Here is a 20,646-nt window from a genome sequence, read left to right as displayed (position 1 = left end):
AAACCGCTTGGACACAAGGAAAAGTGAAGGTCGGGGTTATTTTGCTACATCTTTTAAAAATTTTAAGTAGAACAGGAAAAAAAAATGAAACAGTTATGAAATGGGGAGCTTCCTTACATGATTAAATATGTGTTATTTATTATTATAATAAATACCATAGGTGTCACTGGTGGAATGTACAGTTGAATAACCCATGACAGTCTCTCTTATGTAGATTGCTACCCTAGAATTTTGTACCCATTTTCTTTGAAAAATTTTAAACCATTGGGAAAATAGAAAAAAAAAAAAATTCAGTAAACCTGTCCATATCTTTTACCCAGAGTCACCGATTCCTGGCACTTTGTCACATTTGTGTTCATCTATTTGTATATATTTAGACACAGGCTACATTCACATTTTCCAAAAATCCAAAAACATCCTTTCTAGCTTTTTTGGCTGTTATTATTTCTTTGCGTGTTTATTTGTTTTTTTTTTTCCAACCCAGGACTCATTCCAGGATCACACATTTTGTTTGTTAGGTCTCTGTCATCCTTAATCTAGAACAGTCCGCTGCTTTTTTATTTCTTTCATAACACTGACATTCTCTAAGAATATCCAGATTTTTATGATTTATACTTTTTTTTTAATGGGCCACTTATTCTGCCCAATTTCTATAGCACTTTACAATGTGCAATTGTAACATGTATATGTGTAATTAACATGTATATATACATATAACATATATTTGATAGTCCCAGCATCCCCATGAATTTCTATTATTGATATTATACAGATAATAGCAGCTGACCCTTACTGACTGTCCATCTGTCAGGCCCGTTGCTGAGTGCTCTTCTTGCTTTTTCTCATTACAGCCTCTTGACACCTCCATAAGGTAGACGTGTTACTCTTATCCCCATTTGACAGATGAGGAAAGTAGGGTTCCTTGACTTGCCAAGGTCATTTGCTAGTAAGTGGAATGCCAGGAGCCAAACCCAGACAGACCGACGCAGACCCAGACTTAACCAGCTCACTATATGCTGACGCTTAGGCCAGAGGTCCACAGTCTTTTCATAAAGAGCCAAGCTAGTATTTTATGCTCTGTGGTCCACCTCTGATCTCTGGTGCATATTCTTGTTTTTATTTTTTATTTCTGGCCACACCTCGGGTTTCGGGATCTTAGTTCCCGGACCAGGGATCAAACCTGTGCCCCCTGCTGTGGAAGATCAAAGTCCTACCCACTGGACTGCCAGGGAAGTCCCTCTGGTGCATATTCTTTGCTGTTTTTACAACCCTTTAAAAATATGAAATCATTCTTAAGTCTTGGACTGGTCATGTGGATTCAGCCCACAGGCCCTAGTTTGCCGACCCAAGTCTTAGATGAATGATGTCTCAGCTCGTACAGATGCCCCCCCGCCACCCAGTAACAGCAGCAGCAGGGCAAGAACCCAAATCTTCCATTCCTAGCCCAGAGGCAACCTCAGTTCATGCTTTCTTGGGTATCCCTACAGAACTGCCAATGCACATATAAGATGATATGATTTTTTTTAAGGTTTTTCAAGAACAGGAGCAGTAACTGAACAACTGTTGAGCCTCTTGTCTTTCACAGTGAACAGTACATATTAGAGCTCCATCTGTTTTAGCACCACTGACCTACCTCAGTGTTTTCAATGCCTACGTTGTCATTTAGGTGCTTTTGATTAAATGGTAACACAGTGCTTGAAGGAGTCATACCATGTGAGAGGTTCTCAGCATTGGTGCATTTGACTTGAAAGCAACCCGGACTTTCACTTAGGGGCACCCAGACTCCTTTCATGCTCCGAGGTCAGCCTGTGTGCGTCAGGTGGTGAACTGTGCCTGCCCTTTCAGGCTGTTCCCCAGTGCTGCTGCTTTGTCAAACAACCAAGAGTTCCTTGTCAGTAGACTTTCACCTTTGTGCACAGCGGATTTTGTGTAATTGTCTGACTTCTATTAGGTTTCCGCAAACTGTCTTACAAAATGAAGAGAAAACTGAAAAATAAACGTGATGATATTAGAGCTAGGAAACACTGGTCTCAAACAGTGTAATTGCAAAAGGTAGAGACCGTTGTGTGTTGCCAAGGTGGTAAATCCAACATCTCATTGGACTGTAGCTGATTGACTCCATGTTCAACTCCATTCACGAAATGCTGGAAAATTAGGTCTGAAAGACAAGGTGAATAACTGGTTTTACTATATGTAAGTCCTTGCTTTGGATTTTTGGTTGTTTCAAAAGTGCCTTATTTATGAAAATAGAGTCTGCATGTATTTTAGTGATTCGGTCCCGTTTGTTGCACACTGTGTTTACTTCTGAGCGGATGTGTCTGTGTGTGCGTGCATCTGTCCACACCATTAGAGGTGATGCTGAAAATAGCACCTTTGTGTACAGGCATCTTTGTCTCCCTGGAGTGAATGGCCAGGAATTGAAAGAGGAATCCTGGGTCAAATAAGCATGGTGTCTTGTTTTCCATCACTTTCTGAGAACTTCTAAAATTTGAAAACTTAGTTTCCATAGTATTTTCTCTACACTCTATATTTTCTCTCTTTTATAAATAGAGACATAGGCTGTTTGCTCACTTGGTTTTCTGACCGGGAGTTTTCAAACCAAGTGTCTTTATCATGTTAATGAAGGGTGGATGTTCCAGAGCACTGATCAAAATAATATTTATGTTTTAAGAACGTTTAAACGTCCTGAAACGTTCTCAACATTTCAGATTCAGCTTCAGTTAAAAAGCAAATATCCTGGGCTTCCCTGGTGGCGCAGTGGTTGAGAATCCGCCTGCCGATGCAGGGGACACGGGTTCGTGCCCCGGTCCGGGAAGATCCCACGTGCCGCGGAGCGGCTGGGCCCATGAGCCGTGGCCGCTGCGCCTGCGCGTCCGGAGCCTGTGCTCCGCAACGGGAGAGGCCACGGCAGTGAGAGGCCCGCGTACAGCAAGAAAAAAAAAAAAAAAAGCAAATATCCTGTAGTCCTCTCTTCCATCTCAACTCTGAGTGGAATGATCCTAGATTCACTCAAGGAGGGAGGTAAAGACTTAGAATAAAAAATAAATAAATCACCAACACTCCCAGGGTTAGTTTAGACCCTGACAGGCTGCAGTGTCATCGGATGAGTCTGCTGCTCTCCAAGACTCTTCTGCTCTGGTGCTTCTGGGCAAGAACGCTCGTGAGGCTTCGTTCGTGAGTGAGGGGCAATTTCAGGCTCTCCTTGTACCTTTAAAGCTCTCAGATGGTAAGCCAGGCGCTTAAAACTCAGTCTTTGCCGAAGAAGGGCAAGTGCGGTCACGGCGGGGGACTCTCCATCCCCCACCAGGTCTCTCCCTGTGGCTTGACCACTGGGTCCTCCTCTCAAGCATCTCCCCATCCAGAGGCCTCTCTGGACCACCCTGTCTAAACCACCTCCCTTTTCCACACCCATCGCATCATTCTCATCATCTAGCTCAGCCTCACTTATCAAGATTGGAAATTGTCTTGCCTTTGTTTCGCCCTTTGGAAAGTCAGCTCCATGAGGGACACATCTGGCCTTTCTTATCCAGTGCTGCATCTTTAGTGCCTACAGCAATGCCTGCACATAGTAGGTGTTCAAGAAACACTTCGGTCGGTGTGCATGTGTGAAAGAATGGGAGGTTACCGGGAGTGCAGATAGAGCCCTTGCAACATGGCCACGAGGACAGGAATGGTACTTCCTGCTTACCAGATGTCTGGAAACAGAGGTCACCCCTGACTCTCAGCTCTTCTAACCCCTATCTGGCCCCGTCCTGACCCGCCTCTCAACCTAGATGCTTGAGAATTACCTCCCTCCTTCTCCCACGGTCAGATGTTCCTTTAGATCTGAGCCTGTGCGATTGAAGTCACGGCCACAGGGACCTGTGGTCTCCCTCTGACCTCATCCAACAACCTCGTCCCTTCACCTGCCTCCCGACGCAAAACAAGTATGCACAGCACCCAGCTTAAAAACACAACTCATGGTCCACTGTTTAGCCTCTCACCCAAGACAGAGTCATTGAGCTCTGGGGGGTTCGGGCGATCAACACAGAGCCGACATTCCCGTGGGATCAGACAGTCGGTAAATAAGTAAATGGACACAATGATCTTGGGTGTTGACAACTGCTCTAAAGCAAAGAAAACAGGGCTTCCTGGTGGCGCAGTGGTTAAGAATCTGCCTGCCAACGTAGGGGACACGGGTTCGAGCCCTGGTCCGGGAAGATCCCACATGCCGCGAAGCAACTAAGCCTGCGCGCCACAACTACTGAGCCTGCGCTCTAGAGCCAGTGAGCCATAACTACTGAGCCCGTGTGCCACAACTACTGAAGCCTGTGTGCCTAGAGCCTGTGCTCTGCAACAAGAGAATCCACAGCAATGAGAAAAGCCCGCACACCGCAACAAGGAGTAGCCCCTGCTCGCCACAACTAGAGAAAGCCCCCACACAGCAATGAAGACCCAACGCCACCAAAAGTAAATAAATAAATTTACTTTTTAAAAAATTAGTATAAAATTTTTTTTTTTTAAATGGAAAACAGGGTGACCTGATAGAAGTGATCCACAGAAAGGGCCTCTCTGGAAACAAGAACAACGGGAAAAGCTTTCCAGGCAGAGGGAACAGGAAATGCAAGGGCAGGAATGAATTCAGCAGAGCAGAGCATCCATGGAATCGCCAGTGTTGTCAGAGCAGAGTTAACAAGGGGAGAAAGTGTCAGAAACAAGATTTTTTTTTTTTTTTTTTTTTTTTTTTTTTTTTTGCGGTATGCGGGCCTCTCACTGTTGTGGCCTCTCCCATTGCGGAGCACAGGCTGCGGACGCGCAGGCTCAGCGGCCATGGCTCACGGGGCCAGCCGCTCCGCGGCATGTGGGATCTTCGCGGACTGGGGCACGAACCTGTGTCCCCTGCATCGGCAGGCGGATTCTCAACCACTGTGCCACCAGGGAAGCCCCCCAGAAACAAGATTTGAGGGCTAAGCAGGGTCTGTTCACATAGGGCCTCGTTGACGCTGTAAGAACTCTGAAGTGCATTCTAACTGCAGAATGCACTCTAACTGCATTCAAACTGCTACTTTACGCAAGCCACTGGCCTGTGTAAAGTAGGAGATGACATGGGCTGATTTACGTCTTTTAAGACATATTGAGGCTGCTGTGCAGACACAGACAGTCAGTAGGAAAGAGCAGAAGCGGGGAGGTGAGTCAGGAGACAGGGCCAGGGCTTCATTTTCCATTTTGGATGGTACCGTGCTGTTCTCAACGCACATGGAGAAGAACAGTTTGCTCTGTCTTTTGAAAAAAATAAAACGTTTGGTGTTTGAGGGTGTCAGGAGATGTGAGCAGAAAGAAGAGTAAATAAAGATATAAATAGCTTTTATTGAGCACATGTGCTATAGGCTTTATTTTTTGAAGAAACGGATGTTTATTTTCCACCAACTTTATTTCCATTTTCTTTCATTCGTTCCACAAATACATTGAGCCAGACGCTGCTCTAAATGCCACAGAAGACAAAAGTCTAGTCCCTTTTCTCAATATTTAATAAACTGTCCTTAGTGTTAAAAATCCATTACCTTCTATTATTCCTTCCCCTGTTCGATAACCTTTATTCTCTCTTTTTTTAATATCAATTTATTTTATTTTTATGTATTTATTTTTGGCTGTGTTGGGTCTTCGTTGCTGCGCGCGGGCTTTTCTCTAGTTGCGGCGAGCGGGAGCTACTCTTGGTTGCAGTGCACAGGCTTCTTATTGCAGTGGCTTCTCTTGTTGTAGAGCCCGGAGTCTAGGCATGCGGGCTCAGAAGTTATGGCTTGCGGGCTCTAGAGCGCAGGCTCAGTAGCTGTGGCGCACAGCCTCAGTTGCTCCTCGGCATGTGGGATCTTCCCGGACCACAGCTCAAACCGGTGTCCCCTGCATTGGCAGGCGGATTCTTAACCACTGTGCCACCAGGGAAGTCCATAACCTTTATCCTCTTAACATTGTATTTGCTATAGAGCTCACTTTGTGTGTGTGTGGGGGGGGGGGGGGGGACGGCCAGACAGAGCACCAACTGCTTATACTACAAGTTTAAAAAGTTGCCAGGAGACTTTTCAGAGGAGAGTGGCCTGCATGATAATGGAATGAGGAAGCGACCGTAGAAACGTGTGTGGTCATGTTAGAACTGTGATGACTCAGGGGGGAAATGACAAGAGCCTGGAGGGGAAATAACTTCAAAGGAGGAAGGTGGGAGGCTGGTAACAAAGAAAAGAAAGATACCACTACAAGTGATATTCGAAGACTCCAACATGAGTTGCAAAAAGAGGAAATAAGTATTTTAGGAACCATTTCCAAACGTATTGCTCATAAACCATGTGTTTATTGGAATGGAAGAGGGTTCCTGTGTGCACGTGGCGAGGACAGAGATAGGAACGAGAAGGCGGAGTGCGCGCCTGCGCCTGGGACGGCATCTCCTGGCTCTTTGCGGGGAGGCTTTGCCAGCTCTTAAAACTCCTCTAGGAAATGTTAGTCCTGGTCAAGTCTGGGCTCTGCATCGGCCCACTCACTCCAGGGTGAATCCATTGTTCTTTTTCTTTAAACCGTTGCTTCTCCTTCTAATCAAGAGCAGTTTTGTTTATTACACATTTGTTACAGGCTTGGAGGGGGTGAGAATTGGGGTAAGAAAGCAGTAGGGTGCCTCTCCCTTGGAGACGCTTGCCATCTGGTTAACAAAATGTAAAAAGGGCCTGTGGAATGTTCTCTTGGGTTCAGAATTTAAACTCAGAGGAGGCTGAAAGGGCACGAGAGTCAATTACTAATAGCGAGAATGTCAAGTTGCTTCTGTCCTTCACGGATGTGTCCCAACATGGAGGGGATCAACAGCCCTGGGGAAATCAACAGAGACAGTTACAGAGCACATGCTCTATAACCTTCCTTGTGGTATCGCGTGTAACGCTAGCGGTGGGTTTATCTGTGGCTCATTATTGACAACAAAATGAATAAACCCAGTCAACTGGAATAAATGCCCACCAACAGACTGAGAGAAGAACTTAATGAACAGGTGGCTCGTTGCTTTCCTAAAAGCCCTAAAAATGACCCTAGCAAATGGAGAATTCGGTGAACAAGTATGAACTTTCACTCATTTCTCTGTGATCCATTAAACAGCTTGGACCAGTTTTGAATTCTTCCTGATCAATCAAATGGAAAATAATCACACCCTGCAGGGACTTTGACCTCATTCATACAAGATGAATTTAGGTGTGGTACACAGATAGAACATTTTTTAATGTTAGCTCTGTATTGTCATGTGCGTTGGAAAAAACTAAAACTAGCTCATCAAATTTGTAATTTCATAGGTCATATTGCTTTGGGAGACTCTTTTTTTTTAATTGGCTTAATTTAATATTTTCCTTGAAGTTAAAAATGTACAGACAGCACATGGCTATGACAGGAAGCATGCAGTTAATAGACACAGGAAGTTTAAGAAACACAGTCTTAGACAAAGCTTCCTCCTAGTTGGCGGTGGTATAATTGCTTAAGACCAATCAAAGGACGCGAAACACCTTCTTTTGTCTCCATGCCTTTGATCCCCTTTACTCTTCAAAACAAGAAAAAGGGAAGGAAGGAAAAGATGAGAAAGGAAAAGATCCCACCTGTCATTTTCTTTAATACCTCTGATAGCTTTCATGAAGTAGGAGATAGAGCAAGACAAGAAACCATGCAAAATGCAGGGGGTTGCAGCTGGATGGGAACCCTACACTTTCAGATGAGGATACTGAGGCCCTGGAAGATTCTCAGCTACTTGCCCTCCTCCCTCCATGTGTTTCTCACAAGAGAGGGCTGAATTCTCAACCACTTACCTTGGCCCAAGTGTGCTCTCAACTCCTCTTTTCCCCAAACCAAATATCTGAAACGAGAATTCAGAGACTTGTCTAGCAAGGAGTAAACTTGGAGGTGGGGAGGGGGTTTGGGGGACGGATGAATAAATATGCTGGATCTCTAGGGCACTACAAGCTACAGAAACAGTTTGGTATAACATGGACCTGTCTTGGGCCACATCCAAAAATATCAATTACTTAGGAGACCTGGGAGATCTTTATTGTTGCATCATTTCAACCCTGAGCTTAGACTAACAGAACCTTGTTCACCTTCCTCCCCCAAGCACACGTTGTCAGATATACAGTAGATGCTTAAGAAATAACTGTCAAATCAGTGAAGCACTGAAAGTGCATTTTAGCAAGGGTCCCATGAATAGGGGAAGTATATTCAAACAATATACCTTCCAGTAGGACCCAAACCTATTGGAAACCACAGTATTCAGGCATCAGGGAAGAAAACGTTTCATTTCCACCGGGTGGCTTTGGAATTTTTTTCTGACCACAGCCTCTTCCTCAAAGTCTCATTAGTCGGCAGTGCCTTCTGCGGCTACCCAAGTCCCCGTGGTGAGAGGCCTTTTCACTCTGAACCGTTAGGAAGAATTCAAAGCTGGAAGGATCAGAGTTCAATGTTATCATGGAGAAATCAGTTAAGGTTTGTGCATGTTCACAGACAAAGCCATGGTCAGGATCATTTTTAGAGGTGTTGGGAAAACAAGGAATCCTTCTTTTATTTAAGTTTTTCTTTTTCTCTTATATCCCTTCTCATTTCCAAGTTCACCAGGTTTATTCCCTTCTTAGTCCCCAGTGCCCACAGCTAAGCCAGAGACAATGGCTATTTGCATCCAGATGGGTGGAAGGGAACCGATGTGTTAGGTAACCGGCCCCAACCTTTCCCACCCATGGCTGTTGGTTTCAGCCCAGATCTCCCCACCCCCCAGCCCGGGAAGGACAGCTGCAGAAAGAGCAGTGCTCAGGTACAAGTGTTCTAGACCCCAAACCTCACAGCATGCCAGCACCAACTACTACAGAAGGAGCTCCCTTCTGAAGTGATTTCTGCTAGTGTTTTCCAGGGTATGGACTAATCACCTTTAAAAATAATTTCTTGGGCTTCCCTGGTGGCGCAGTGGTTGAGAGTCCGCCTGCCGATGCAGGGGACACGAGTTCGTGCCCCGGTCCGGGAGGATCCCACGTGCCGCGGAGCGGCTGGGCCCGTGAGCCGTGGCCGCTGAGCCTGCGCGTCCGGAGCCTGTGCTCCGCAACCGGAGAGGCCACAACAGTGAGAGGCTCGCGTACTACAGAAAAAAAAAATTAATTAATTAAAAATAATAATAATAATTTCTTTAAAGGATCAAGATGAAGGTGAATGTGAGTATCTGAGTTTGTCTCTTCTGGAATCCATTTCCTGCAAGAGTTCAATTGCTTAGGACTCAGAGTGAACTGTGTAAATGCATCCATTACTTGTTATTCTGCATTTTTTCCACTAAGTTAAGGAAGTAGGTAATGATGTTTCCCAAGCAACTATCCCATCAGTGGAAATTATCAAAAGTTGTTTTATGTCCCACGTTTTGAAGCAAAAAAGAGCGAATTTTGTTTAGAAAGCTCTATTGTACTCAGTTAAGTTTTTTTTTTTTTTTTTTTTTAAAGCTTAAAGGTGACTCTAAATATAAAAGTAATCTGGAAAAGGGCATTTCAGTATCTCAGTTAAATGACTTCAGATCACTTTCTACACATTCTGGAGGCTTTTAGTCCAGAACTTTTCAACTTTTTCAAAAGCGGAGCTGAAGCTAAAACTCAGTTATTTTCTAGCCTATCTGGCAAATTAATATTAACCACAAGAAAGACAGCAGTTTTCCCTCAGCCTCTCTCATTTAACTGCTTTGCTAAGTTTAAAAAAAAAAAATAGCTCCAAGAGAAGCAGCTCTTCGTTATGCTGTGGGATGATACAAGAAATTACTTAGCTGTCACCTCATTTAAAAAAAAATTCTAAGTATTTCTGAAAATGAAATGCAGATCATTGCAGCCAAGCTGTGTCAGGTTCTACAGCACCATGTTAGGCATGATACGTTGAAAGGAAATAATTTAACATAGTTGCAAATCTCAAGGCAAGTTCTGGTTGTGAAATATACCATTTTGCTGAGTTAAGTGACCCTCAGTTCCCTGTAACTTGTGGAATTTCACTTTTCAATGTAAATGTGGCTATGGAAAGCTACTGAAATTCATGAAAGGAAAGAAAAGTTAACTTAGAGAAGAGAAAGAGGAGGAGGCCTGGTGGCCTGGTGGCCCGTCTCAGCTGCAGACCTCATAATACAACTCCATGTGGCAGGAAAGCGTCAGGAAAGCGTCAGGCGGTTATCCCAACGCCTTCCCCTGTGTTACGCGAGTGCCAGGCACAGCCACAGTGTCCTGCGGCTGCTGGTCCTAATTTCTGGTCTTGGGAACAGTCCCCTCGCGGGTGGCCCTCCCACCTGGCCCAGGTGTTTGTGCCCAGGACCATGTCATTCTGCAGCTGACCACAGGGGAGGGGGCAAAGGCACCCAGCCTCCCCTGTTTACCTCGAGACTTATTCGATGCCTCTCTAACTTGCCTGGGCCAGGCCAGAAAAACCCTTAAAGCTTCACCCCGCCTAAACTTGTGTGATTCTTAATACACCTGCGGTTAGACCCTGTTGCATTTAAGTGGTAGGTTTCTGTTGCCTTCTCTGGATGTCTTCTGTGGCCCTACTCTCAAGGAGCTGGGGAGAAAGAAACACTCACAAAATCAGCTGGTTCTCAACAACTGTCCAAGCACTTCTCAGCATTTTTCATGCTGTAAAGGGTCCTCTGATGGATGGGCAATGAGAGTTCCATCAATGGTGTGAGTTATCCCGGAAGTACACAAAGGGTTTCCCCAGATGCCAGATGCTTTTGTGTGGCAAACTGCTTCTGGCCGAGATGAAGACTGACTGGGTCAAGGTTCCCCTCTCTCAAATCTGGGAGTAGAACAGGCTTAAGTGATCAAGGCAAGCAGGAGCTCAAGATCACCAACACAGAAGCAATTCTCTTCTAACAGAACAGAATCTTTTTTAAACACTAGATTTTCATATTGAAAAAGCAAAACATGTACATATGGCTTTAAAAATTCAAACTGTACCAATGAACATGGACTGAAAGCATGTTTTCCTTTAATCCCAGAGCTCTATAGTTTCCTGGTCTCCGGTTCAGCTAGCCAGAGGGGGAGCCCCAATGACTTATGTCATCTTCCAGAAAGATGCTGTACTCATAAAAGCATACATGGGGACATACTGTCTGCACAGTTTCTCATCTTGCTTTTTAAAATATTAATCCTTGGGGATTCCCTGGTGGTCCAGTGGTTAGGACTCCACACTTTCACTTCCCAGGGCCCAGGTTCAATCCCTAGTCGGGGAACTAAGATCCCACAAGCCTCATGATGCAGCCAAAAAAAGAAAAAATTAATACTCTATTTTAGAGAATGTTCCACTTCAGCAAATTTAAACTCTACCTCATTATTTCTAATGGCTGTATAGTACTCCATTATACAAATGTGTCATTATTTGCCAGTAATTACATTGAAGCCATTTCCCAAATTCTTAATGGAGAATCTAATTCTGATCCTCTAACCATACAACTTACGCAGCTGAGTTAAAAATGTTTTTATCAGCTTACCATGCCTCTCTCCAGAGGCACACTTTGTCATTTGCCCATCCATCGAAACGCACATGCCATCTCCTGAAGGACAGCATGCTAAACGCTATGATTTGTAGGTTAAAAGGGCAGACTCCAGGGTCAGAACTGCCTGTGTGCCAATCTTGGTTCTATTCGTTACCCTCGGAGCAACCTTAGGCTAACTCAGTCACCCTCTCTGTGCCTTAACTTTTCATCTCTTAAATGGGACATTAGTCACAGTCCCTGCTTTATGGGATTGCGACTATCAAGAGAGATAATCAATGCGAATTACTTATCCCAGTGCCTGGAACAGAGTTGAAAGGCTGTGAGCAACCCTTATTAATGAGGCACTGGCTACATAGGGAACGACAATACAAACGTGACTCAATCTGCATCCGAAAGATTAGAGAGGATTTTTTTTCTCTTTGATTAATTATGGGAACTTTAATATTAGTTGACACATACAGTGTAAGAAGTCTGCGTTGTTATGTGGGGTTTGCAAAGTGGGGAGCCTTCCCAGGTAGTCCTTGCTGTGACTCCTTAAACGCCCATTGACCCCTCCCTTATCTCTCCGGAGATTGCCTTTCAGAATGCTGTCACCCACCCACATCTCTCATTAAAAAAGTGTCATGTGGATACTTTCTTTCTTCCTCAGGGCTGTCCTCCTTCCTCTGTCTTTCTTCCCTTTTCGGAGAATGTGGGTGGGAAAGGGAAAATGGAGGTGGTGAGAGGATTTCTCTTATGCTCTTGGAAACTTTTCTTTCTCTCTCTCCTCTCTCTTTTTTTTTTTTTTTTTTTGCGGTATACGGGCCTCTCACTGTAGTGGCCTCTCCCGTTGCGGAGCACAGGCTCCGCGGCCATGGCTCACGGGCCCAGCCGCTCCGCGGCATGTGGGATCTTCCTGGACCGGGGCACGAACCCGTGTCCCCTGCATCGGCAGGCGGACTCTCAACCACTGCGCCACCAGGGAAGCCCTCTCCTCTCTCTATTTTGTTTAACATAATATGCTTTAAAATATGATGGAAAATAAACATTCACGAGCCAACAGATAGCACCATTCTCTCTGCTTTGATCTTTCTAAGCCTATCTATGTATTTATATAATATGAAATACTTCCAAGTACATTGAAGCGGAGACCTTTGTCTTCAAAGATGATCAAAGAGCTTTCTCCGTTCTGCATTTACTCCTGACGTTCTGAGTCTGGGCTCAGCAGCCTCATAAAAGATGTATAAGAGAATATCTCATTGATCTCAAAGAAGAAGTTCCTCCATCCAGGGAAAACCTTCATGAACTTCAAGGGTTCACATTTCCCATACATCACAGGATTTGAAATATTTACAGTGCATGCATTTTTAAAAAATTGTGGCTTATGTATAACTATTCTCTCTCATGGCCTTCAGAGGGGCAGTATCATTCATTCCATCACCTTCCCCTAAAACTAACTAAGAATTTTTGGAAGTAAGTCATGGAATCTGTGAGAAGGAAGCTAAAATGCTAAACATGGATGCTTTTCAAAGAAGGATTTTAGTCGAAGAAAAATGCCCGTCTTGTTAATGGGGTTCCACGATGCCGTACAGAGCAGGGACCCAGCAACGGCTTACTGCTCAGGGCTCCTTCCACATTTATGATCTCTATCTCTTCCTGTGTGGGACACTTATTTATTTACTACTTCCTGCCGTGAGCTGGTGACCCTGTGGTATGATTTACCTTCCCAAGGAAATGAAGATTTTCTGGCTACTTTAATGGAAAACATTCCAGGATCTCTACTCTCCTATCCCCTGGCCACTAACTCTGTAATTTCAAGAATACAAGAGTCTGGGAGTGGGGGGAGCACTTGTGAAGGAGAAAGCAAGGAGGAAGCAGGATTGGGTTGTGATGCTGATCTGACCCTTGTGAAGGGAAAGAGGGGAGCAAGCGGGGGAGGGTAGAGAGAGCCTCAGACTGTGAGCATTTTGCACATAGTCTTGGGTAACATAATGGTGGTGGTGACGGGGGGGCTTCAGAACAGATTGCCCAGTAGAGGAGTCCTGCACTGGGCAGAAATGCTCCAGCCCCTGCTCGTTAACTTCCAGTTTGCAAAGGAAACCAGTGTGGGGCCTCTAAGAGCCCAGCAGGGGGCTGGACTCAGCCGCAGAGTACTTCATTTGGCCCAAGTAGTCATCTTTTGAAATCTGCCTGAGCATGCTGCAGTCTCCACCGCTCCCAAACGTCTGACACCTGGCCTGCCTCCCTGACATATACTGCTTGCCCGGCTCCTATGACCATTCGAGTTTGCCTGTCCCGCCTATAGATGTCGTTAACCCAACTCCTTCTAAGTTTACATGCATCTAGACTTTAGCAGATTAGAGTAGGAAACTGACTTGGACTCGGGAAGGCTGTGCACTGAATTGGCGATAGCAGGCTTCAGAGTCCGACAGACTCGAGTTTGAATCCCCACTCTACTGAGTGCTGCTGTGTGACCTTAACCTCTCCTAGTCTCGGGCACCACAGAGCTCTAAAATGAGGCCAACACAGCAAGTGAGCCCCCCACCCCCACCCCATCCAGCTGGAACACTCTGAGTTTCTGCAGCTTTGCTCTTTCAAGTGAACTGAAGAAAAGGGGAAAGTAAAGCGGGAAGGCAAGCCAGGCCCTTGGAGAACCAGCATGGGGCAGTCACTGAGGAGCTGTGCCCACCCTCCCGGCCTGGAGAGGGGATAACCCTCCTGGCGGCGGGAATGATGCGGAAGCCCCAAAAGAAGCTTCAGCAGGTGCCATTTCTACAGGCTCATCTAATGGGGCTCTGCTTAGAACTGCAGCTGCTGGCTCTTCACATCACCGCAGAAGACAGAGTATGAGAACCAAATCTGTCTCTCTGCATCTTGCTTCCCTTGGTCCACAGCGCGCCTCTCTTCCCTTCTCCGGCCGTTACAATCCTGCCCTTCTTTCAAGACTCACCTCAGGGTTGCCCGCCATCCCTCGCCAACCCCTCCTGGCAGCCAACTGCCACCCTCATCTGAGCCTCAGGCATGTCCCGCCTGGACTGGACCACTGCCGTCGATGAACCTCTTTGGCTTCACACTGGCTCCGTGGAATCCCCTTTCCACCCAGCAGTCAGAGATAAACATCACCCAACATGGAAACCAAGCCCCAGGTTTCTGTTTACTTCTCTCCAGACAACCTGGTCTTCTTTCAGTTTCCCCGATTCACAATGCACTTCGCATAGACACACAAATTCAGTCCCTCCCTCCCTCACGCACTTCTCTTACTCTGCCTGGATGATCTGTCCCCCTTTCTTGATCTGAGTAACTTCTACTCACTCCCAGATTGCAATTTCCATGGCCCGTTTCTCAAGGGAACGTTCCCTAAGCCCTCATCCATCCCCACTTCCCAAGCGCACTCATAATTCCTCATAAGTTTCTGTATCTTCCTTCATTGCACTTAAGAGAAGTAGAAACCCTACGTTTATTTCTGATGTGGCTGGAATGTGTCTCCTCTGCTAGGACGTACACCGGCACGAGATCAGGAACTGTTTTCGTTCACCGCTGTATCTCTAGCAGAGTGCTGGGCATATAATCGACGCTCAATGCAATCTTGAGGTGTGAATGACCGAATGACTGAATGAATGAAGCTAGCTAGTTACTCCCATGACTCATTGCTGATTCAGTATAGATTAGCACATTGCATCTGGCCATTGTGTGAACGTCTCCCCGGAGAGGGAATCTCTTTTTTGCCTTCGTTTCCCCAGTCTCCTTTCCCTTCTCCAAGCTGTCGTATGAAGATGGTCATTTGGGGGAAACGTCCTTTTTGGAAATTGGTTAAGAAGGTTTCTTCTGTTGTACCTAGAACCTAACTGTCTTTGTGCCCAAAGAGAATAAAAATATAAACATATGCCCTCTTTCATCTCTTAAATATCTACACGAATGTTTCCAAATTATCACCCTGGTAAAAAATAACTTGGGGCTTCCCTGGTGGCGCAGTGGTTGAGAACCCGCCTGCCGATGCCGGGGTCACGGGTTCGTGCCCTGGTCCGGGAAGATCCCACATGCCGCGGAGCAACTAAGCCCGTGAGCCATGGCCGCTGGGCCTGCGCGTCCGGAGCCTGTGCTCCGCAACGGGAGAGGCCACAGCAGTGAGAGGCCCGCATACAGAAAAAAAAAAAAAAAAAGAAAGAAAATAACTTGCGAGTGGCCTCAGTGACAATTGCAGTTGTTATCAGGACGCTTTGCAGTCCTGTCAATCCCTTCCATCTGTTGTCCATAAAGCGTTTGGCGCAGTTCCGGGGCATGGGTTCATGATGCCTGTTTGCTGCGGCCGTTATTTCTTGTTCTCCCCACATGGCCGGCCTGTCCATAAAAGCCTCGGTTGCCCCGACTGGATTGTTTCTAGAACATGCCTAGAGGGTCATCATCTCCAAGCCCCGTGGATGCACGTGGAGGAGGAGCCCAGCCTCCAGCGTGTGGTCAGGGACGTTCTCTTCAGGAGGCGACTCAAGCTGAGATCGGAAGGAGGGTGGCATTCGGGCAAAGATCTGGCAGAAGAGTGTTCAGGGCAGAAGACTAGCAAGGGCAAAGGTCCTGCGGTGGAAGCAAGCTTAGTGCATCGGAGAAAAGTAAGAAAACGATGCAGCTGGAGGGAAATCAACGGGAGTAGTAGCGGCCCAGGAAGCCAATCAGGCAGGGCAATCTGGTAGGGAGTTTAGGTTTTGTTCTAACCGGGGTTCTAAGCAACTGGACTTTTTTTTTTTTTTGCGGTACGCGGGCCTCTCACTGTTGTGGCCTCTCCCGTTGTGGGGCACGGGCTCCGGACGCGCATGCTCAGTGGCCATGGCTCACGGGCCCAGCCGCTCCGCGGCACGTGGGATCCTCCCAGACCGGGGCACGAACCCGCGTCCCCCGCATCGGCAGGCGGACTCTCAACCACTGCGCCTCCAGGGAAGCCCGACATTTTTAAGCGAGAGACCAAAAGTCTGATTTATGTGTATAAAATACCATTCTATGCAAATCAAAACTACAATGAGGTATCACTTCACACCTGTCAGAATGGCCATCATCAAAAAGCCTACAAATAATAAGTGCTTGGAGAGGGTGTGGAGAGAAGGGAACCCTCTTGCACTGTTGGTGGGAATGTAAATTGATGTAGTCACTATGGAGAACAGTATGGAGGTTCCTCAAAAAACTAAAAATAGTGCTACCATGTGATCCACCAATCCCACTCCTGGGCATATATCTGGAGAAAACCATACTTTGAAAAGATACACGCACCACAATACTCACTGCAGCACTATTTACAATAGCCAAGACATGGAAGCACCCTAAATGTCCATAGACAGAGGAATGGATAAAGAAGATGTGGTGTATATATATATACACAATGGAATATTACTCAGCCATTGAAAAGAATGAAATAATTCCATTTGCAGCAACATGGATGGACCTAGAGATGATCATACCAAGTGAAGTAAGCCAGACAGAGAAAGACAAATACCATACAAAATATCATTCTGACTGGTGTCTAGAGACTGAATTGTAAGGGGAGGCGTGCAATAACGGTTGTGAGGAGAAGGCTTAGAGTCCACGTGACCTCGGACAGGTCATTTGATCTCTCTGACCCTCCATTTCCTCATCTGTAAGATGGGAATAAGAAAACCTACCTCTGACGCAGTTGAAAATTAAGTGATATAATGGCTTCAGTGCCCCCAACACAAAACAAGTCCCCATTCAATATAGTCCACTGTTACCTACCTTTTCTGGGAGAGGAACTCCCCAAGATTTCTCACCTTTAAAAAATTCTTTTACGACACAAATTTTGATAGTCTTTGTTATTAAAACTCTAAGACATTAATTGACTGCAGGAGATGTCTCTGGACCGATTATAATGAAATACTGTTCTGAAGGGAATCATGTTATAGCAACATATTTAGGACTTTCCTTTGCTGGGACCTTACATCCTTTAAGATGTTGGCTGCTGCTCTGAAGGCTTCAGGCTGTAAGTGCAAAGTAAACTGTGTCTCCATTTTGGACGGCTGTGGGTGCCTGATGGGGTGAGTGATCACACAAGCCCATTGTTCTCTGGACAAGCATCCCCTCCTTTTGCAAGGCAAATCCACCAGCTAAGCTGATGCCAATCTGGGCGCTTCAAAGCGACTGCCATGTTGAAGCAACTGCTCTAAAGATAGACACTATCTTATTGCTAGACAAGTGCAAGCACGTTTCAGATGACGGGCTTTTTCTTTTCAGACTATGTTAGATGTATTTCATGGGAACTGTGACTATGCGTTGGAGATTGTGTTTTGTTTTCCCATTTCTTCCCAGTGTGGACAGTTAAAGTATCATTTTCATAAAGGTAAAATCATGACTCTCATGCGAATATAAAATGAACTCATGTCAAAGATTTTATTAAACTGAGTAATTAATGAAGGAACCAGAAAAAAAGTTAAAATCAGGTCAGGGCTTCCCTGGTGGCGCAATGGTTGAGAATCCGCCTGCCGATGCAGGGGACATGGGTTCGTGCCCCGGTCCGGGAAGATCCCACATGCCGCGGAGCGGCTGGGCCCGTGAGCCATGGCCGCTGAGCCTGCGCGTCCGGAGCCTGTGCTCCGCAAGGGAGAGGCCACAACAGTGAGGCCCGCATACCACAAAAAAAAAAAAAAAAAAAAAAAAAAAAAAAATCAGGTCAAAGAGCATTTGAGGATCTAGGTATCTGGAGACAATTCAATACGGGAATATTAGGATAGGATTGCAGGGCCAGACACAAATCTGGTTAAAATCCAACCAACAAGATTATAAACCATTAATATTTCAGGTTATCTTTTCTTACTGAACAGAAGTTACTGGCTTCTTTAACTGGAAAAAAAAAAAATCCACAAGGTAGCAAGTAACTTTACTAAGTCTGGACCTTTAATCAATACCCTTTATAAGACTCTAAACCTGTCTTGCCTCTAAATGCTTCATCTCTGCTAGATTCTCCAAAGCTGAGCGCCCATATTCATGTGAAACCAACCCACAGCACATTGAAGGGACAGTACTAGAGCGGGCAGACTAGCCAGGCCTCGAGGTCCACCTTCTGGACGCCTCAGGGGTCGTTCGTACTGAAAGCCATCAAAAAGAGTGGCCAGAGAGTCAAGAGAGCTTCCTTCCTCTTAGACAGAAATAGGAGCTCTCACCTTGGTGCTGTGTGTCTCTTTACCTTCCAAAGACTTGAACATAAGGCATCGCATCACTCATCCTTACCCACCCATTAACTAACCAAGTAGCCAGTGAGCACCTACTGTGTGCTGGAATCTGGGATACAGTGAGAGCAGGAAAGTGTGGTCCCTGCTCTCCTGGACGTTACGCTCTGCAGGGAGACAGATACCAAATAGATGACTGCCCACTTAATGAATTAAATACAAGGGTCATAAACCCTGATATGGAAAGGTGTTAAGAAAAAAACACGGGGAGAACTAGCTTAGTCTGGAGGAATATGGGTAACAGGGCATCATCTTTCAAGGAAAGGACTCTTTACATTAATCTGGAAGTATGAGTGGGATTGCACGGGGAGTGGGGAGGGGAAGGTGCTAACTGTTTTGGGTAGAGGAAACAGCTTGTGTGAAGGATTCGAGGACCCCAAAAGGGTGGCGCTCCTGAGCGGCTGGTGAGGAAGTGATGCCATGAGGCTGGACAGGAGAGCAGGGGCCTGGAAGTTTGGGCAGAGTTGGGGCTTCATCCAAAGGGTGCTGGGGAGCCATCGAAGGGCCGTAGGGTGAGGAGTGACACGATCAAAATTTGTGTTCCTGGAAAGTCCAGCACTGGAAACAGTGCTGGTAAAGACTCAGTAAACGTTGGCTGAATTCGTGAAGGAACACAGGGCTGACCCGAGGGGATACTTCTCGGGATCCCTGGCTCTTAGCTCTAACTCAGCTCTTTGCTTTCCAATTTAATCTCATAAACTCACTCGACCTCAGACAAGTAAGGCTTCATACCATCCCTCTAGCTGAGGATCTGTGATTCGCCACGGATGACAGAGAAAATCTCCACAGGCAGCAATGGCCCTCACTGTACACCAGCCCATAACTCCTCAGGCCCTTCTTCCGTCTTTGAAAAATGAGTTAACAGTGGAGATGCCCCAGGGAGGTAACGCCCTTCCCAAATTGCAAAAACATTTCACGTTTTCTTGACAAAGATTTTAAAACGAATGCGCCATCCAACAAAGAGCTAATGCACAGGGTATGTTAGGGTGCGAGGAAACGGGCAGTTTCATTCAAGGGTCGGGGTGGGCAGGCGTGGAAATGACTCAGACCTCGCTGGAGGGCCCTGAGCAGCCCGGAAGGGGGAGCCCCAAGGATTTCCACCTGCAACTCCGCTCCCACGAATGTGTCTGTGGAAATAAAACAGGGGGAGTTGCAGATAGTTGCCTATCAAGGTAATCATTTCAGCATTGTTTGTAATCGCTAAAAACTGGAATTAGCTAAAATGTCCCCACATCAGGAAGTTCGAGTATGGGTCATTCATACAATGGAAAACCATTCTGCTATTTAAAAGGATAGTGAAGAAAACTGTTTATAGGCCGAGGAAGATTTTCACAATCTATTTTTAAGTGGGGAAAAGCAGATTATAAAACTGTATGTATCATAGATTCCTATTATGCTTTTTTAAACATCTTTATTGGAGTATAATTGCTTTACAATGGTGTGTTAGTTTCTGCTTTATAACAAAGTGAATTCGTTATACATATACACTTGTTCCCATATCTCTACCTTCTTGCGTCTCCTGCCCTCCCACCCTCCCTATCCCACCCCTCTGGGTGGTCACAAAGCACCGAGCTGATCTCCCTGTTCTATGTGGCTGCTTCCCACTAGCTATCTATTATTACATTTGGTAGTGTATATACGTCCATGCCACTCTCTCACTTCATCCCAGCTTACCCTTCCCCCTCCCCCGTGTCCTCAAGTCCATTCTCTGTGTCTGCGTCTTTATTCCCGTCCTGCCCCTAGGTTAAAATATAATTGTTACTCTAGGTATGTATATGAACATGTAGGTGCAAGAAAAGGTCTGGAAAGACACAACCAAAGAAATAACGGTAGTGACCTGTGGTTGGTGGCACTGTAGGTGTTTTTGTTTTTTTCTATTTTCTTATCATTATTTTGTATTCTTTCTCTTATGAACTGTCATCGCTTTTGTAGCAAGGAAAAAAAGGTTCATGTACA

General features: G+C 45.8%; 1 protein-coding gene across 3 annotated transcripts in view; it reads left to right on the top strand.

The window, feature by feature from the left end:
- CASS4 (Cas scaffold protein family member 4) overlaps positions 1-20,646 on the top strand; it is a 42,423-nt gene that overhangs the window by 662 nt on the left and 21,115 nt on the right. The window lies entirely within an intron of this gene.

The sequence above is a fragment of the Kogia breviceps genome, chromosome 14 (assembly GCF_026419965.1).
Source record: "Kogia breviceps isolate mKogBre1 chromosome 14, mKogBre1 haplotype 1, whole genome shotgun sequence".
Lineage (NCBI taxonomy): Eukaryota > Metazoa > Chordata > Mammalia > Artiodactyla > Physeteridae > Kogia > Kogia breviceps.
Note: the sequence above shows the minus strand (reverse complement) of the source record. Positions and strands in the feature narration are given on the sequence as shown.